Source organism: Rhynchophorus ferrugineus, unplaced genomic scaffold (genome assembly GCF_030347505.1).
Source record: "Rhynchophorus ferrugineus isolate W39M unplaced genomic scaffold, kcgeb_rfMv2 rfM5, whole genome shotgun sequence".
In the NCBI taxonomy this organism is placed as follows: domain Eukaryota; kingdom Metazoa; phylum Arthropoda; class Insecta; order Coleoptera; family Curculionidae; genus Rhynchophorus; species Rhynchophorus ferrugineus.
The window spans coordinates 28,140,515-28,163,302 of record NW_027472584.1 but is presented as its reverse complement, the minus strand read 5'-3'; the positions used below and the strand labels follow the sequence as shown (position 1 = coordinate 28,163,302).

The 22,788-nt window shown below is 29.2% G+C and overlaps 1 protein-coding gene across 1 annotated transcript in view; it reads right to left on the bottom strand.

Moving 5' to 3' along the window:
• Nucleotides 1-22,788, bottom strand: part of LOC143197135 (furin-like protease 1) — an 84,556-nt gene that overhangs the window by 60,963 nt on the left and 805 nt on the right. The window lies entirely within an intron of this gene.

Genomic DNA, 22,788 nt, shown 5'->3' with positions numbered 1-22,788 from the left:
AGTAAACATTAATAGATATATGAGAAAGAAAACACTATTTTCTATTTCTACACTATTAAACGGATACAATTTTGAATTATATAAATTATTTTTACACTTTTTGCTCTAATATTCGATAAAGTAGATATTTCGAAAGAATTTTGATAATATAAACATCCTTTATATTATTGTGGATTAGGTAATAATCCTTATTTGCCCTAAATTTGGATACTATATAGTTTGATTGAACTTATGGTCACTAACTATTAACAAATACAAGAAAATAAATAGTATATTTCGTAAACATTAATAGATATATGAGAAAGAAAACACTATTTTCTATTTCTACACTATTAAATGGATACAATTTTGAATTATATAAATTATTTTTAGACTTTTTGCTCTAATATTCGATAAAGTAGATATTTCGAAAGAATTTTGATAATATAAACATCCTTTATATTATTGTGGATTAGGTAATAATCCTTATTTGCCCTAAATTTGGATACTATATAGTTTGATTGAACTTATGGTCACTAACTACTAACAAATACAAGAAAATAAATAGTATATTTCGTAAACATTAATAGATATATGAGAAAGAAAGCACTATTTTCTATTTCTACACTATTAAATGGATACAATTTTGAATTATATAAATTATTTTTAGACTTTTTGCTCTAATATTCGATAAAGTAGATATTGCGAAAGAATTTTGATAATATAAACATCCTTTATATTATTGTGGATTAGGTAATAATCCTTATTTGCCCTAAATTTGGATACTATATAGTTTGATTGAACTTATGGTCACTAACTACTAACAAATACAAGAAAATAAATAGTATATTTCGTAAACATTAATAGATATATGAGAAAGAAAACACTATTTTCTATTTCTACACTATTAAATGGATACAATTTTGAATTATATAAATTATTTTTAGACTTTTTGCTCTAATATTCGATAAAGTAGATATTTCGAAAGAATTTTGATAATATAAACATCCTTTATATTATTGTGGATTAGGTAATAATCCTTATTTGGCCTAAATTTAGACACTATATAGCTTGATTAAACTTATGGTCACTTACATCCCAACTATTGTCGACGGCAAATGGGATGAAACGAGGAATAACAAAGCTGGGTTTACAGGGATACGAAAGAGGTTTAATAGAGGACGCTACCGATTGCCAACCTCCGAAGTTCTACGTTTTTACGTAAAGATACGAAGTTTGAAGCGATATGCCGATATTCCCAGAACAACAAGAAGAAGAAGACCAATGGAAAAAATATATATGAAGGTTATCGACGAGGAAAAAGCTAGCCTTGAGTAACATTCTCGCAGGAATTCATTAAAGCTGATTGAATTTGTTTCCTTATGATATAAATTGATGTTCGTTGACGAAAATATGGTTATACTACAACGATTACACGCCTCTTACCTAACGCTGTTTCTTTTAACAGAATCCAAATAAAATAAAATATTCGAAACGATAAAGCATTCCTTATCAACGGTATTAAATATCAAACAATGCAATTATATTACAGTTTTTATGTTATCTAAGATACATAAGACAAACTACCTCATTATTCGCGTAAATAATCGAAAAAAAAAACACACAGTTTATTTAATACAAAACTAAAATTTTAACTCAACGTTTGTTATCAGCGTTCATACAAAACTTCAAGTTCATTTTAAAAGCGCAATTGCAATTTTAATTATACCTTAAAATAATATAATCTTATTTCTCAATGCTCGATGCTCGTAATCCTGAAAATGATATTTTGTATTATATATAATAATTTAAAATAAAAGAAATATAGTTATGAAATTCTTACCATTTATACAAAACTGAACCCTATTAAATCGCAGAATTAAAATTTCAGTGTTTATTAATATGTAATATGTTAATATGTAAATGTAAGTTCGCACTATTTCAGGTCTTTTTGGTATAAGATTAGATTAACTAAAGATATCATTATTAAATCATGACCACAGCAGAATTAAATCATTTAAAACTGTTTATCTTATTGTAACAAACACTTCAATAATATCTAAATCTCAGAAAATAATATTAACCTTTAGTATTTTATTTTATATATCGTAAATAAATTTTAAAAAATAAAAAAACCTAAGTCTTGAACAACTATTCTCATGGGAATTAATTAAAGACGATTGAATTTATTTCCACATGATACAAATTGGCATTTTCTTCCAAGAGTATTAAAATAATACCTTTTAATAAACTAAAAAAGCACACGGAAGAAATCTGTCGCATATTATTTCATGTTTAGATGATTTAAGATATTCTTTTTTATAAACTATCAATATAACACTAAACCGTTTAACAGCACGTAAGAGATTAGCTCGGAAATAAACAAAAAAAACTTATATTGATAATCTTGTTTTATTTTAATTACGTGTTTATTTTGATATTCGGTCTTCGATGAAATAGTCTTTGGATATGTGTAAGGGGATTTTTGAAAGATTCTTGTGAGTAATATAAAAATTGATACTACTCTGAGTTACTTTATAAATAACAACAATACTAAGAATACCGTGTCATTATTCGAATAGTTGTGAAATATCCTGACGTGTTTCAAGTAAAAACCACCAATTATCAAGTTAAAATCTTATTTTACATTTTGTTTTTCGTAACCAAAAACTTTAAATAATTAGCTTTATACCAGTCATTGCCGGTTTTCCTAATAAATGTCGTTAGGCTGAAGTCTGCAATGTTTTGATTGACAGTTTCAGATCTATATATGTTATATTTTGCGAAAATAACACCGTGATAGATTTATACCTCTTTGAAAATGTCAAGTTCGGTGCATTTACGGCACGCATTTTAATCAAAAGAAAAAAGCCGATTAAAGTTCGTTTATTCGTTTGATTCTACGTTTGAACGTTTATTCGTTCGTTTGAAGATATCGTTTGCTGGTAGAAAATTACAGTGAACATGCTATAACCTTAAAAATATGAGGCGTGCTTTCAAAAATTAAAAAATGACGATTTTGATATGCAAGACAATTCTGGTATACCGAGAAAGTTTGATGATGCAAAACTGCAAGAGTTATTGGTAGTGGAAAATCGAAGACTTGTTTGTGAAATGCTGCTTCAAAGGTATAATTGGAAGTCATTTCTGCATCGAATAGTGACGGGTGATGAAAAGTGGATTTATTTTGAAATCCCTAAGCGCAAAAAAATCGTGGAAAAATCGGACGATTGTGGCGTGGTGTACTACCAACTTGTGAAACCTGGTGAAACAGTTAATAGTGATTGCTACCAACGACAAATGTTCAATTTAAACCATGCATCGATCGACAAAAGTCGCGGAAAGGAAGCGTTGAAAGCACTTAGATGGGACATATTAACGCACCCGCCATGCTGGCCAAACCTTGCCCTGTCCGTCTATTAACCACAGCAGCACTTTTTGGAATGGTTTTGCTCAAAGGACAAACAGTATCTTGGAGATGGTATCCATAAAGTGCCTGAAAGATGAGCAAGATATAGAGAATCAAATGGCCAATACTTTTAAATAATTGAATAAACTTTTAAATTTTTTGGAAAATCGTGTAGTTCTATTACGAAAAAAAAACATAATAACTTTCCGGTGCATAATCGAATTTTGTTTATTTGCTTAATTAAAATTATATGAAAATCACCTCTAAATATATCTACTAACTATATAATGTTATGTTATTATAACAAAGTACAGGAATAACAAAGTTATGGTCGATAAACTGAAAATAGCTCCATAAATATTTCGTTATTAAAAATGACATTGTTTACAGTTATTGTTATAAATTTTATTGCCTCCATTGTTTTGCAAGATAGGAAGATAGATTAGATTTTAAAAAATCATTCGTTGATAATCCTTGGTTTAGGAAAAACGAGGTGGTACCACTTTATTATATATATAAAAAAGCGGAATAAACGATTTTGATAATACTTACAATGTTGTTATATGTTACAATAATATTTGTCGTTCTATTTATTGTACAAACATCATTTTATAATTTCAATATTCAATATAAACCTCTTCAGTACAAAACACTTATCCCAGCAATTTTCTAGGACATGAAAACTATCAGAAAGAACTAAATCTGATAAATAAGTCTGACAATATAGTTGGTGAAATTGGAAGTACCAATGTAAACAACTGTTAAACAAAATAACCTATCTTTTTTCGTGTCTCTACATAAAATTACAATTAAAAACTTACAAACGTCTTAGCAGGTTCATGAATGAACTGTTTCCAGACGTTTACATGCAATGGAAGAGATCTAAACGGAGGGGAAATGGCATTTCGAACTGTTTCAACATCAAGGTTAGGCAATATTTTAAAAAATGTCTTAGTAAATGCCTTTTTAAAGTAAACAATGATCAGAATACATGCAAACACTCAAGTCTACAAAAGTTGTTGAACAACCTATTTATATTTTCTACATCTGTAATGTTCCATTGTTATAAATACAACTTCTAACAAGAAAATGTATACTTTTTACAGCTAAATAAGCATGACGAGAAATATGTTTGCACTTATATGATTTGTGTCACTTTCTTTGACAGTGTTATTTTCTTCAATTAAGGCCTTTTATGAACAAACCGACGTTATATACATGAAATTGCAAACGACAAACATTGAATAATTACCACATCAATTGTGTTAAACATCTCAGTTGTAATATTTTCGTTGTTTAATCAAAATGGAACAATTAATAGGGTCAAATCATTTAGAAATATCTTCGACTCTTCTACATATACGATACAATATAAAGAAATGCACTGTTTTCAAATCTACGTACATACTGAAAAGGCACGTGGACCAGTATTTGTCAATATGGGTCATGACACATTGACTTTTATCAAATGCATTAATATAGATATTGAAACCGTTAACCTTATTGATCCTGTCAACTAAAATATTAGTCCCAATAAAAGGAAAATCCCAGGATTGGTACAAGATCGTGGTTCAAAGGCCACGTTTAATAGTGAAACGGATTCTGAAGTGTCTTCAGCCTAACATTAATCAGACAACGTTAGCAAAACAAATCGAATGATTAAGTTAAATGAATTAATCGTTATTAATACAGCATTTACTGAAATATACTAAATATTATTAATTGTCTTGGAGAATTTCGATTATTTTCCTCTTATTCGTTGATAATTGACTAAATTCTCTTTTTCACAATACTATACAATTTAACAACACAAATGCTATCGTTCCTTTGATCCAACAACAAAAGCTTTTCTTATAATATGCAACTCAAATGAATCAATTGAAATCTATAGAAATCCTCCATGATAACGTGGTTTAAGTTACAACAGTGTATCCCTCACTGTTGCTAACTCCTTTTGCAAAAATACGTCAGGAATTTTTTTCAGCTCACGTCAATAAACATCTGCAGTAACATTTTCATTGGATTTTAACAATCAGTAACAACAAAACTTTGTTCCATCGACATAATAAATATCGCTGATCAAAATACATGCCAGTACCTAATAAAAAAGTTTTCGAATATAACGTTGACCGACTCGAATAGTCAAAATGTAAGGCTATGCTGTTGACAGTTATCTAATCTTAGGTATTATCTTTAGATGATGTGGCTTGAGTTACAATAGTGTATCTCTCACAACTCTTGCAATGCCTATTACTTGCTATTGCTTTCCTTTCGCAAAAATACGCCAAGAAATTTGTTCAACTGACGCCAATAAATATCTGCAGTAACATTTTCATTGGATTTTAGCAGTCAGTAACAACAAAACTTTGTTCCATCGACATAATAAATATCGCTGATCAAAATACATACCAGTACGTAATAAAAAAGTTTTCGAATATAACGTTGACCGACTCGAATAGTCAAAATGTAAGGCTATGCTGTTGACAGTTATCTAATCTTAGGTATTATCTTTAGATGATGTGGCTTGAGTTACAATAGTGTATCTCTCACAACTCTTGCAATGCCTATTACTTGCTATTGCTTTCCTTTCGCAAAAATACGCCAAGAAATTTGTTCAACTGACGCCAATAAATATCTGCAGTAACATTTTCATTGGATTTTAGCAGTCAGTAACAACAAAACTTTGTTCCATCGACATAATAAATATCGCTGATCAAAATACATACCAGTACGTAATAAAAAAGTTTTCGAATATAACGTTGATCGACTCGAATAGTCAAAATGTAGGTCTATGCTGTTGACAGTTATCTAATCTTAGGTATTATCTTTAGATGATGTGGCTTGAGTTACAACAGTGTATCTCTCACAACTCTTGCAATGCCTATTACTTGCTATTGCTTTCCTTTCGCAAAAATACGCCAAGAAATTTGTTTAACTGACCTCAATAAACATCTGCAGTAACATTTTCATTGGATTTTAACAATCAGTAACAACAAAACTTTGTTCCATCGACATAATAAATATCGCTGATCAAAATACATGCCAGTACCTAATAAAAAAGTTTTCGAATATAACTTTGATCGACTCGAAAAGTCAAAATGTAGGGCTATGCTGTTGACAGTTATCTAATCTTAGGACATGACGCATGATTATATAAACTAATTTAAAAAATTGAAGCTGTAAAATGAAATGAGTCTCACAAATACCTGTAATATCCGGCAATTACATTATTAATTGTATTAATTACGTTATTGAACGTAAATCATGTCGAAATCTCCACATATAACAACAATTAATAGCTTTGTTATTTATATATTATTTGTTGGTCGTAATAAAGAAAATACTGATAATTATGTAAAAATCCGTATGTTTATGTAAATCATGTTTACACAGCTAGTTAAAATCGCCAACTAGAGGTTAACGGTACTAAAACATAACCCACAAGTTTCCCGTCCTACCCGAAATAATCAGTGTATAATAAAAAAAGTTACTACGAAAGTACATTAACAGTTGGGTAGGGTGTTTTTTAGGTTCCACGCAAGCCATAAAGCAATTATAACCGATGATACGGCAATTTTTCATTAGATACAATTGATTGAACACAAAAAAATACCCCCTAATGCAAAGGAATAGACAAATATTAGCTTACGAATAGAATTTACTAAACACGCAAAATTTCGAAGAAAAAACCGAATTAGTTAAATATTGACCGTCAGATTTTTAATGCCACTGTCATTCATGTCAGACATAACGATAATACGATTTTAAGGAAAAAAATAACGTCACAATCTGTATTTACAGTTCATCAATGTTTATAATTTCTAAAAATTCATCATACCACAAAATATCGAACATCTTTAAGGAATTAACTGTTGCGTCACAATACGTCAAAGTTATATCATCATTGATCATAGGGACACATGCATTGTTTAATATTAGCTGGTAAATATATCCGTCATATATGACTAATACCACATGTTACACATCCGTAATGAGAATTTCGTCAATTTAATTCCATAAAAAGTTTTTTTTTCATAATACTCGGTCTGATCTTTTATTATTAAAATTACCACGATTATTAAAATAACTTATGGAAACCATATCCTCGACAATATTCTAATTTATATTTTTAAAAAATATTAAATAAAGGTAAATATTTCCGCGAATTATACAAATAACTGTAAACAATCATAAATTGACTTTAAAATGTTAGATTAAAATTAAAAGCGAAATATATCAGGTTAGATGACACTATTCAATTTTCATGGCCAACTTCGCAAGTACTCTCATATGTTCGTAAACTTTTCTCTACCACTGTAGATATTCTCTTACAGATAAAAGTTGGGGTATAAGTCGAATTCCTCAAAAGCCTACAGTTCTAACAGAAAAAACTCGTTCCCCATGAAAGGCTTTTACGAACGCGTGAAAAATAACTCCTTTGTAAGGGTGAAAGGAGATTTCAAATAAATATTTCCACCGGTTGTCACTTGTTTGATTTTTATTAAACCCTTTAAAAGTGTTCAAAGCTGCACTAAGTGTTTTTAACGGACACCATACGACCATCAAAAAATATATTCAAAAAAAGGGAATTAATTTTGAGTCAGGTTGAACAAATTACTTTTTTCCTACCACCGTATAGTCCAGATTTGTTCAGTCAAAAGAAAATGAAAAAATATACATATATATAAGTGATCGACAACCTATTCTGAAAACAGAAAGACTTGATTTGGATTGTCATCTAGGAAATTAATTTGTTTCACAACAGGTTATAGGAAATATTAATATCAATCAAAATTCAATATTAACCTTAATATATTCAACTAAAACGTTAGTATGGAAATGAAAATTGTTTAAAAACGTTATTCTCATTTAATTAAAATCTTTTTCATTCCTGTGATATTTGCTTAAAATTAATTTAAATTTGATTAATTAGAATCGTGTTTCTATCGAACAAATAATGTATAAAAAAAAGAGCTAGCCTTTGTGAGGCTTTTACGTCATTAGAAAAGCAGCGAAATAAAAGGACAATGTGTATACAGTAGCGGCTATGTATTTAATAAATTTGACAAATTCTTTGAAGGAAGCTATTAATATCGTAAGTGCGATATATTCCTCGTGCCTTTAGAAAGTTTGTAGTTTTTTTGCATATAAATAAAGACGACATTCTATATTATTAATTAGCCGAAATAAAAATCCATATAATATTAACTTATCAACACCATAGATAGAAACCTAAGATTATTAAAGATTAAACAGGTAACTACAAATTTTATCTAATAAATTTATCATTTTATGTACTAATGTCAATTTCGCTGTAGTGTCACCATCGAGCTATTTCGGGTTATTCTTGTTAAGGCGTAATCGTGTTCGATTATTGTTATTTAGTATCAGTTACAAGTATCTGTGTTTAATTTTCGGAAATTTACGATGTAGTCCTACTAATGAGCAAAGATATGAGAAAACGAATATTACTTAAAATGAACGAAACCTACGACAGATCCAGTCATTTTCTAACAAAGAAAAACGCTAATCCTAATTTGTTTATACGAGGTATGATCAAAAAATAATGGGATTTTTTATTTCTTAGAATGAACTGTATTTATTCTTCTACATTAATGTTGCATGGGATTCGAAATGGTTATAAACATGTACCTTGGGGTACTTCTCTTCTTCGAATCTCATCTATACTTGCAAAACGACGCCCCAAGGTTTTTATTATTTTTGAGATCAATTACTATTTAATTTTTTCAATTTTTTCTCTGTTGTTATCGGTTGTTGATATTCAACGCCTTCATGGACATTTTGAAAACAGTACATTTTTATTTTAAAGGAATATTTAACACAGCCCGTGTATATATATGCAAAATAAAGAAATTTTATTAGGCTTGAGTAGGTATTTGGCTAAATTAATTGATTCAAACTGAACGAAGATATAACATTGGTCTTGATGGCAGGTCTATTTTCACTGAGAGCAATTTAGAGTTGCGCGCAGAGAACGGGGTAAAATTTGTGGTGAAATAGATCCCAATCTTCTCAACATCCCGTAAAAACATTCGTTTTACGTTTATACGGGAAAAAGCTTCAGTGAAAATTAATGTCTAGCCGAAATTAAAAGAATCTATTAAAAGAGTTACGCCTAGAATTTCATAAAAGTCAACTTTAGTGTTCGGCATAATTCATTTTGAGTTTTCTGTGTGTCGTTCCACTTATATCGCAATCATCCCTTCTGCCCCCCTTTTTTATGTTAAAAAATCACTATAATAATTCAAGTAGATTTTTCCATAATGCGTCAAGCCAATAGTTAGGGTCTTGATGGTCCTAACGATTCCTTAACGATGTTGCCACCATCAAGATATCATTAAGTCCCAGTTATTATATATAAATGGATACAGGATTGTAACGAAAACATTACTAAAATACAACAATGAACACATTCTGTTTAGTAATATGGGTGCCTTTATTAATATCACAATATTTTAAATCTGTGAATTAATTTTGAGGTATTTACAAGTAAAGGTATTAGATATTTTAATAATTATAATCATCACTACATAGTATTAAACAAAGTCGCCTTTTCTGTCCCTATATCCCTATGTGCGCTTAAATCTTTAAAACTACGCAACGGATTTTGATGCGGTTTTTTTCAATAGATAGAGTGATTCAAGAGGAAGGTTTATATGTATAATACATGCATAATATACTAAGGCAACATTGCTAATTTTAGAGGTTTCTAACGTGATGTCGTAAATTAACCTATTTTTTAGGCTTATTTAGCAATTTATTAGCAAAAACGTTGCCTAACCCTACGAGTTAGATCAAATTAATGTACTACAGTATTGTACACCATAAAAAGGTCTACAAAAAAGTCCGCGATGGTATATGTTTATCTTTTAGGGATAACCCACATTAACCATTTTTATTGTTTACTTTTTACGTGAGAAAATGGCTTATTTACGAAGCTATTTTAAGCAATACGGCATTAATCCTTATCGAATTAAGTACCTTAAATACAGTGTGCAATTAATATAGATCAATATGGTTCCTTACAGCATGTAAATTAAACAAATATTTTCGGAGATATTACAAATTTAAAATTTGCGTTTAAAAATGTGTAATGTAATAAAAATTGTATGAATTTAGATATTGATAGATATTAGTTTTCATTGAGTGACATAGGCATATATATTTTATGCCCGTGCAAAGTCGGAGCGGGCCGCTATGTTTTTATATACAACGTTCATATTTTTTCTGTAGTGTATTTAATTTAGTATCAGCATTGCACCCGTGCGAAGCCGGGGCGGGTCGCTAGTATTAAATAATTATCTATGTGAAAATCGCTTTCAGCTGTTGTGATTTTGACAACAAAACAAAGGATTATTAATTCATTTGATCGATACCCATATTTATAAACATATCCAAAAATTAATTGACTGAAATTCTAATACTGACTAAAGTACAGAAGATATATTGCTTGTTATAATTATTGCTATAAAAATGAACATTTGATTTTTTACTTTATACTAGGTAACTATTAACAGTTATGTAAAAATAAATATTATTATCATATTCTACTTTATAAAATACCTATAATAGTACATTTTCAAACCATTCTGGGATCTAAATAAATTTAACACTTTTTCCATATATATAGTCGTGAAAATTTCGAGTTTTTGACCATTTCCCGATATTTTCATCTAATATTCGATTGAGTGGTGATATCACTATGAAATTATCATCAAATATAAATAATTTTAAATTTAAACATTCAAACAATATAAAAACATCTCAATTTTCACTAAAGTACATATATTGCTTGTTATAATTCTTGTTATAAAAACAAACATTTTATTTTTTACTTTTTATAGGTAAATATTAACAGATAAGTAAAAAAATATATTATAATCGTTTGGTACGTTACAAAATACGTTTGAAGTAATTCTGAGATATAACATTTTTGATATTTTTCCATATTTCGGCTATTTGCAAACATTTTATCTAATACTAAATTAAATAGAGGTATTAATACCTCTATTGTTATGAAATTGAAATTATCAACATTTAGAGATAATTTTGAGCTCTTCCGGAAATGTAATCGATATTTAAATATTGACCAAAGTACAGATGATATATTAACTGCTATAATTATGGCTAATAAAATTAATATTTGTATATTAAGTAAGGATTAACAAATATATAAAATAAATATTATCATAATTTTCTACGCTATTAAATAATGAATAGAAGAAATACAAAAAAATGGATATTATTTATTCTTTGATCAAACTTTGATTTAAAAAAACACCAGGAATATTATGTTACGCCACTGTATGGTTGATATTCTCTTTACTGCAGATGCTTCACCTTTCAATATTGGAAAGTTGTAATACAATTACCTTAACATAACATTTAAATAATACGTAGACTCGTTAGCATCAAACATCATATAGAAGACGAATGAAATTTTATTCCTATCGCAGTCTCTCTATCAGTAATTATCCAAAAACATTGGATCATCAGCTAGTTCAATTACATAACTGGCGCTTAGTTTTGTTTTTTTTTTTGACAAAAATAACGAAATTTGCATATGCGTCTACCAATTATCTAAACTATCCTGCTCTTCCTGTTACCAAACATGCCCGGAAGGGGGCTAATTAATTTTTCAAATTAATTGAAACGTTCGCTGTATACAATTCTGTCGATCAGGATGGACGCATATTTGCTCCATTCTTTTTTCTGTTTAGCTTTTAATGAACTATGCGTGTCAGTTAGTTTGGTTATAATGGGAATTATGGGGAAGATAGTCATCATTCGACTGAAGATCACATATATATATATATATATATATATATATATATATATATAACGAACGACTTCATAAAATATTATATAAAAAAACCATCCAAGGTAAAACGACAAATTCGATGTTTAAAATGTCAGGGAAAGTTCGTAGAATGTCTGCCAGATCCAAAATTGAATTATTATTCGGGTAAACAGATTTACAGCTTCCTAAACCAGTCTCCTTTTGTATAACCAAAAGAATCTGACGATTTTATTTTGGCCTTAACAGGGGTTTTCTCATTTTTTCGTCACTCCCCTCCCCTTGTCATAACTTCTTCGAAACTTTCGGAAAAATTCAACAGAGAAAAAAAAACACATTAAGATCGTCCCTAAATTTGTTCTAACAAATTAAAATTAATAAATTGTTTGTTTTTAAATAAATTTGATACGCATTCGTTCAAGAGATGGGGAAATTCTTCAATATCAGAGACAAATCACTATATAGTATAAAACAAAGTCGCCTTTTCTGTCCCTATATCCCTATGTGCGCTTAAATCTTTAAAACTACGCAACGGATTTTGATGCGGTTTTTTTCAATAGATAGAGTGATTCAAGAGGAAGGTTTATATGTATAATACATGCATAATATACTAAGGCAACATTGCTAATTTTAGAGGTTTCTAACGTGATGTCGTAAATTAACCTATTTTTTTAGGCTTATTTAGCAATTACCAAAAACGCTGCCTAACCCTACGAGTTAGATCAAATTAATGTACTACAGTATTGTACACCATAAAAAGGTCTACAAAAAAGTCCGCGATGGTATATGTTTATCTTTTAGGGATAACCCACATTAACCACTTTTATTGTTTACTTTTTACGTGAGAAAATGGCTTATTTACGAAGCTATTTTAAGCAATACGGCATTAATCCTTATCGAATTAAGTACCTTAAATACAGTGTGCAATTAATATAGATCAATATGGTTCCTTACAGCATGTAAATTAAACAAATATTTTCGGAGATATTACAAATTTAAAATTTGCGTTTAAAAATGTGTAATGTAATAAAAATTGTATGAATTTAGATATTCCAAAGATAGCAGGAAATCTTTATAGTAAGTATAGGGGAAGAGGAATTGTTTTACTCCAAATTTAATGCGTGCAGGCCAAAAGGGCAGTAATGAATGAACCAAAAATACTGGATCGATTTTAATCATGTTTTCATTGAGTGACATAGGCATATATATTTTATTTATGCCCGTGCAAAGTCGGAGCGGGCCGCTATGTTTTTATATACAACGTTCATATTTTTTCTGTAGTGTATTTAATTTAGTATCAGCATTGCACCCGTGCGAAGCCGGGGCGGGTCGCTAGTAAATAATAAATAAAAGTAGCCCCTAAAAATAATTATACACTGAATGAAACTAGAAAACATGTAAGAACTTCCAGTACGAAATCAGAGGCTAAATGGTGCCTATCAACACCAAAATTTTATTTGATTTAGTTAAATATTAATGACAAAATAATTACAACATAATACAACACATCAGAAGATAAATAAAAATGCGGAATGGCTTAACCTTTTTTATCAAGACCCGCTACTGAGCGAAGAGAAATATTTTTTTCTGGTTAAATCGAACTAGAAATAGTGTTTCCATCAACCGACAATTCTCTTATTGAATTACGAAAATAGAAAATGCAGTGTCTTCTCCCCCTACAGAAAACAACGTATCGATGCTTTCCTTACCTCAAGATTGGGGTCCTTATAGTTGGTGAATAAAGAGGGATTTACGATATTCCAGAGGGAACAATATTTACCCTCATTTTTCTTATTTCTCCATACCATTCTTATGTCTCTCAACATAACAGAAGATTAAGAAAAAATATGTGTGTTCAGAGCTCTATAAGACGTATAAAACTACGCGAAATAAGAAATATGTTTTTAAGAACAACAAAAGTCTGTATATGATCAAAATCCATTTTAATACTTTATCTATTGTCTATTAAATGGCTACTTCTTATTAAAAAACAATATTGTGAGCTCTAAATAAAATAATAATTGACGCTTAACGCGCCCTCTGTTGTTCAATATGCATTGAGTTTGGTTCAATTTACATATATGGGAGTTAACCTTCTCGTGAAGTTGACTCAACCAGCCACTACTTCTTTTTTGAGAAAATAAAATAGTTAGAAAATAGACTGAAAAATAACCAGAAATGATGAACATAACAATCCTCAATAACATGTTGTAATTTTCGCGAAAATTGACATGGAAACTGCAAAGCGAATTCATACCACATTTGCTGTATTCACCAGACATCGCTCCTTCCGAGCAACACTTTACCCACAAATAACCTGTTATAAAATTAAAATGTTGACAGAGTAATAAACCCAATTGAATACAGAAAAAAAATTATTTAATATTCATTAGTTATTAAATTATTAAATTTTCTGTATAAAAAAGTTAATTAATATTTTTATTACGTTGATGCCATTGAATAAGTACGAGAGATTGTATTAAAATATTTATGTGCCCGTTTTGGAAGAAAAAAAATCCTTCGGACGAAGCTAAGTGATCCCAATGGCACTCTCGTATCCAAACAATTTCTTTTTTTATCAATTTTCCAGAGACTAACCCATACGGACGTCAGAAATAATCGAATCATATTAAACAAATATTATACAATGTTTATGTTTGCTAGTTTGTTTATAACTGACATCGGTATGGGTTCCGGTTTTCTACATAATTTTCTATTATCCATGGGGAGCTATAAACGTGCCCGATCTGAAGAAATAAGAAAAATGAGGGTACACATTGTTCCCCTTCATGTTGTAAATCCCTCCTTATTCAGTTACTATAAAACTCCCCAACCTCAAGACAGAAAAGCCATCGATACGATGTCTTCTGATGAAGGGGGAGACAATGCATTTTCTATTTTCCTAATTCAATAAAAAAATCCTCTATTCTTTTTGTTATTCGATGCAGGAACTTGTTGAAAATCTAGCCCTTAATGAAAGATATGTGGCATAAATATCACGTATTATTCTTTAACGTCAATACAATGTATCAAAATATATTTGGCAAACGAAACTAGTACAAAAATAGAAACCTTATATATTAACACAAAACAATTTTGATACTGAAGCTGCATAAAGTCTATATTTATGCGGCAAAAACATTTGTGAACTACTTTGAAAACAAAAGTTCCTGTAGCAGGAGGTTTGTATTTCATACGTGTTTAGAAAGTTGCTTTCAAACATTACCATTTCCACGAGAAAATGCGCGAACGATCAGAATTTATTTGAATAAATTACTTCCTAGTAGGCTTTTTCCTTATTTTTTCCTTCCCATCTCTAATGCTATCGTTTTCGATTTTTAACGCGCACACAATTATCATCTACTACCAAAAGATATTTATATAAGCCTTTATTCATATATCGAACATTTCACCAATAATAAGACTATTTGGATAAAATTATGTAATATCAGAAAATAAAAAAATGTCATCGTCCTTTCAAAAACATTGAATGGCCTGTGGACATCTAGAAAATAAGGTGTATAATTTACCTTCATATATATATATATATATATATATATATCTATCTAACTCGTAGTATCCAAACAATTTCTTTTTTATCAATTTTCCAGAGACTATCCCATACGGACGTCAGAAATAATCGAATCATATTAAACAAATATTATACAATGTTTATGTTTGCTAGTTTGTTTATAACTGACATCGGTATGGGTTCCGGTTTTCTACATAATTTTCTATTATCCATGGGGAGCTATAAACGTGCCCGATCTGAAGAAATAAGAAAAATGAGGGTACACATTGTTCCCCTTCATGTTGTAAATCCCTCCTTATTCAGTTACTATAAAACTCCCCAACCTCAAGACAGAAAAGCCATCGATACGATGTCTTCTGATGAAGGGGGAGACAATGCATTTTCTATTTTCCTAATTCAATAAAAAAATCCTCTATTCTTTTTGTTATTCGATGCAGGAACTTGTTGAAAATCTAGCCCTTAATGAAAGATATGTGGCATAAATATCACGTATTATTCTTTAACGTCAATACAATGTATCAAAATATATTTGGCAAACGAAACTAGTACAAAAATAGAAACCTTATATATTAACACAAAACAATTTTGATACTGAAGCTGCATAAAGTCTATATTTATGCGGCAAAAACATTTGTGAACTACTTTGAAAACAAAAGTTCCTGTAGCAGGAGGTTTGTATTTCATACGTGTTTAGAAAGTTGCTTTCAAACATTACCATTTCCACGAGAAAATGCGCGAACGATCAGAATTTATTTGAATAAATTACTTCCTAGTAGGCTTTTTCCTTATTTTTTCCTTCCCATCTCTAATGCTATCGTTTTCGATTTTTAACGCGCACACAATTATCATCTACTACCAAAAGATATTTATATAAGCCTTTATTCATATATCGAACATTTCACCAATAATAAGACTATTTGGATAAAATTATGTAATATCAGAAAATAAAAAAAATGTTATCGTCCTTTCAAAAACATTGAATGGCCTGTGGACATCTGGAAAATAAGGTGTATAATTTACCTTCATATATATATATATATATATATATATATATATATATATATATATATATATATATAAACTTATACCGAAAGAAAAAGGTCAAAACTGACAAAAAACCTAACGAATATTATGCTATATCGAAAGGAGGGTAAACTGGGGAAGCAAAATGAAATACGTTTGGATACAAATCAATATCGACGAAAAAAAAACCGTAATTTAACATAAAACAATCTCAAAGAAAACGACATTGTTTAGATTATGTTATAACCAAAATGAATTAATCAAAATCTAATTCTCTATAAGGTAGTAAATCAATGGATATCATCATAAAAAATACGTGTATATTTATTATTTTGTCTCAAACGATAAATCAACGATTGATTTTAACACTGTAACCATTTAATAAAAAAAATATTGGGCACATGTATCGCAATTGAAACTGTTTTACATTTTTCATAAAAGCAACAATACAAATCACAATATTTTTATTGCAATATTGCCAATTCTGTTTAAATACAAAATGAAATATGTTTATTTCCTATTTCCATATTTCTTTTTTTTTTAATATATTTTAAAGTCTTCTTTTATCAACTAGGCGTTATCTGGACTGGGCCTACAGTTTAACGTGTGCTCCGAACCACGGTCCTCGGCATAAAGCCTACCGACTGGCGAGTGACCAACGTTAGAAATCATCCCAGAAGACATCCGGTCTTACCCAGCCTGGTTACTGGCGTGACTGGGATCATTTTCCTTGTCAGATTTTACACTCTTGCCTAGGACAATAACACAGTATTAAACAATCACAAACATAAATTTACGGCCATGTCCCAGCAGGATTCGAATCCGCGGCTATCGCAACAGCAAGAGGACTGTCCTGTCACCTTTACCAATCCGCCACCAAGCCGGCATTTCCGAATTTCTATTTATTCCTAAAAATATAGCCAATTCAAAGTTTTTTTGTACATACGTCATCAAGATGTTTAATGTATTGCCTGCCGCAATTTGTAAATTCGTTTTAGAGTCAGACAATATTTTCCTTCTCATTATATTTTAGTTAAAAAGAGACACAATACTCTCTGATTAGTTCGAATACGTAAACGAATGAGCCTGTCAAAGTCGTCCGGTTGTCAGACGTATGCAAAATTCTTCAAAGCAATAGTGATAAGAGGTTATAACCCTAATCTATAAACTATTGTGGCTGTATAATTAACTGTAGTTTTTAAATATACTATAATGTTAAAATAAATTATATTTGATAACATGTTTGTTCAATTATTTTATTTAGATTAGTATTTTGTTGTATGTCAAAGTCAAACTAAACCAAAACTCAAAGTTGATGCGGCAACATTGCGACGTTTTGATGTCACAAATTTAAAAGACGTATGCACAAAATAACTTTGAACAGACTCGATATACTATAGAAGCATTTACAAACTGTTACTTTTCCAAGGAGAAAATTCCTTATTCGAAAATTACATTTATATATAATTTCGAAATAGACCATATAAAAAGAAAAATGTATAGTAGATTGTATATTATTGGAAGAATACCTTATATTTCAAATAATAAAAAAGAAAACAGAAAGACTATTAGTTAAGGAAGAAAACATTGGCGCTTTTCAAAGGAAGGCACATTTATAGTAAACGATCACAATAGGAATTAGCAACTGGGAACATTAATTCTGATGCCCCAATACTTAATTTACACGAAGATACAATATACAAAGAAGAAAACAATGTTTACAAATATTACCTTGATGTATCATAATCAAATTCCACTGTTATTTTAAGAAAAAAATGTGTGTCCGTTTTTTTTCCTATGATCACTCACTGAAAAACAAGTGAAACGTAAATATTTGTATACAACAGTCCCTGAATAAACAACCTAAAGAAACAAGAGGATATCTGTCAGCCACTAGAATAAAAGCTCCCGAAAAAATAAACAAATAATTAAAAATAGGTTTATAATGTGAGCTTCCCTAAAAATATTATGAGTGTCATCAATCACTTTTCAATCTAATTTACTATACAATAAATACGCTTCAAGCGTAGATCTATATGATAAATCAAATAGAAAATAGGACATTTCAATTCATTTTGATACTGTACATGGACAATGTGAACGAGAAATATTAATTAGGCAATATACAGTTGTATATAAATAACAAGTTGGCCGAATTATTTTAATATTAAGTGCTCGATATTAATTAAAATAGAAATAAAGCAAATTGAACTTCATATTAAATTATTAAAATGCTCGAAATTGTTGGTTCACATAAATATCAACGAACCCGAAATTATGTCTGCAAAATATTTGGCTATTTGTTGTTTTGCTGGACATATTAATTACACCTTTGTAATAATCCAAAGAAAAAAACATGACGATGTAATACTTTTAATCTACAAATATTTATAGATAATCGAATTTGAGGTTATTAATTCATTTACCCATTTTTGTACTTCTTTAATATGATCCAATAAATTATATACCAGCCAAACACGTGACAGAACCTTGAAGAGAATTGGTATAAAATAATAATAAACGATAATAATAAAATAGAAAAATAAAACAAACAATCACAATTCTACTTAATGATTACAAAATGCAAACACGCAGCACAAAAATTAAAAAGGAACTGTTAAAAAAGGCAAAACTGATTGTTATAAATACTAAACAAATTTAAAAATTACAACAAAAATCTTTATTAAACAAGCGAACGGATGACTTCGCATCAGATAGCTTTTAGCTGAATGGAAATTCTCCTCAAAAGCCGGTACTTCATAGTAATTTTAAAACAGTTTCAAACTAATTAAAAGTTTTTTTCTGCGAGAAAATGGGGACAATAGAGCTTATATTTTTTTTATAAAAGATTCCTCCCGATTAAACGTATTATAATTTTGAAATTAGACATACCTAATTCTGATATTACTTTAATATTAATATGCCTAACAGGTAAAAAAATGTTAAAGGGATACAACAAAATGACTACTGTATAGATAATCAAACCCCTTCGCCCCCTGGTTTGAAAAATGTTAGGAATTTAGGAATGCCTTTCATCAGGTAGATAATCTTTCACGTTACCTACTGTTAAAATATTTTAAAACGCATGAATTTTAATGAAACAACCGTAAATATGCCAGCAATGCGTTTTTTATGGCTTATATTTCCGAAATTATTTACAACTGAAAAAACCAGATTTAACCTATCTGAAATTTCCTGTCACTTCCTTATAATATTTTTAAAGATTCCTCATCTTAATTTTCTTCTAATATATCAACTCTTCATTATACATATTTTTTAGGAGATAAAAAAAGCCAACATAAATCTGGAAAGTACATTTTTACTGGGCCTTTTAACTGTCGATAAAAATTACAACAAAATTTAAATGTCAAGCTCAGGCGTAAAGAAGTTATGCCTTTAACCTTTCAAGCTTTCAGCTCCCTTTATAAATAAAAAAATACTTGGGAAATAAACCGAGAAAAGTTACAGGAAGTTTTTTCCCTGTTGTAGTATGTAGACGAACATGAAGGAATTAATTCACTTTTTGTTTAATTATGTTTTGGGATATTTCGTACGAAAATATCTGGAAGCTACCATCCAAATAACAATGACTTTTTAAAACTAATTTAATTTACAGAAATGTGGTAATTGGTTGTTTACGAAAGCTGACTAAAAATGTATTTTAATAATTCTTAATTTTACACAACAAAGTTGATAACTTAAACTGTTAAAAAATATTAAACAAATATCGAATTAGATCTAAAAAACCTGCAAAATTGATTGCTATATGAACATAATATTTAAATATTTGATAAAGGTCTTGGAACTTAGGTAATTTTACAAAAAAAAGTTTTAATAAACCATGATATTTTGAGTATAAAATGACAAAATATATGTTAAAAAATTAAAGAAATTATTAAAAACCAAAGTTTTCTAAATAAATGTATTTCTATAAAAGAACTGTGGTCTCCTATATTGTAAAAAAATATACCGAAATGAAATAAATATCAAACCCACAAGTCACCCAACCATTACAGAACAGTATTTACATAATAATAACGACAATCATCAAAAACAAAGCGGTTTTAAACCTAACGCCAAAAGTTCGTAACGAAGCTCGATATATTTCTGCCTCTTCTTTGTAATGTTGACAACAATTCCTGCAAAATCTCAACAGTATCGTCTCGCGTCGTTACTCCCCTTAATCTCTCAACTCTTCATTAATTTTTTTCCGGTAGAAAAAAGGAAATACAATAGCAAGAACGACAATACACTTTTTTCACAGTTACTATTAGCCGTCATTTATCGTTCAGATGAATATTGTGATAAAAATGGGTTTACTGAAAATTGATCTTGCCATTTTTTGATCAAACAATGTTAAAATATAACGTAAAACGTATGTGGTGTTTTATATATGTTTACTAAAACAAATCGCACATATTTTTCAATAATACATTCATTGAAATTAAATACAGTACACACACGTAATAATTCACTAAGTAACGTTGGCAAAAACAGGATCCAAAGGCAAATTTCAAAAACAAAGGTGCTGTTATTGAAAAACATTTTCAATGCCAATTGAAGAACGACTTTAATTGATTAGAATGTACATTTTGAACTAAGGTAACAAATATATTGAAATCAAGATCATGAACATTTCTTCTATAACAAATGTCGTTTTTTTAAATATTGCTTGGTGGTGTATTTGGAGAAAAAATCTGCATCTGACATTTTTATAACAAACTTACACGAGCTTCCTATTCGAATAAGAAAAAAAAATGAATTAAACAATATTGCTAATACCAAATTTCGGAAAGTGATGAGGGTACTAACATGAGGCTACTGTTCACGGTAACAGGTATATTTATTACATCCATTAATATCTTTTTGCCCTAGACTCTAGTGCAACCTGTCCAGAAATAAAATATAAAAGGAAGAGGTGTATTAAATCGTAGTGGCTCTTAAATTTGAAATAAAGTTGCTTCGAATTTTTTACACCCTTTTACCAATATAAATTTCTATCAATTTTAATTCATCATATATCGATCCAAATCAAACAAAAAACTATATATTTGGTCATCATCTATTTATTTATAACTATAATATCACCAAAACATATTAAATAATCCTTATTAAAATTTAATTAAAAAGTGTGATTCCTCAATGTTGTTTAATTGATGCTAAACCTACCGGTTCTGGAACATTAAGAAATTATTTCGATTACTGAATTAATGTTGAACATAAGATAAATTAGACAGGATTACCATAATCTCCATTCACTAACAATAGTCATTTAGACATATAAAATTTATTTCTTGCGAATTGAATAGAAAATATAATTTTCTCATATCGTATTATATATTTGAATATTCTTCAAAGGCATAAAATTCACTAAAATGTGTTTGACATGTGACGCTTCAAGAAGTTTCCGACTATAAAGTATTTTCATTAAAATATTCATATATTTGCTGAGATGTCTCTCTGAGCAAGGCACGTGTATATTAAAAATGTCGAAAACTTTCTATAGAAAATTCTCCAACGCATCGAGAAGTTGAAGTTTACAGAGTCTCAGGGCACACGTAAGTTTACTATGGTGGTAAAAGTTTCTAATTTCGCCAAAAATATTATCCTTCAGCTCCTATAACCATCAAAAAATATTACACGAACTTTAAACAATCTTATATGAAACAGGATAATTCAATAACCCTTTTATATTTACTGATTTAGAGATATTTTTAAAACAATTTACAAAGTATTTCTCTATGCATATTTTGTACTAATTAAATCTATCCGAGCTACTATTTATCATCCCATTCGTAAAGACTGTAAACATTTATTTATTTATATATCCTCTATATTCAATATATGAGTTTTGGCAACCAATATTGCAAAACAAAATAGACATACCAGTTATTAATAAAACAAAAATATCTAACCAAATACCTCCAAGTTTCAATGCACTTTTTAATTTTTTAAAAACAATTTTTTGGTATTCAAACAATTTGGGACCCTCATATAAATATCTCTACATTCGTGATAAGATTTATA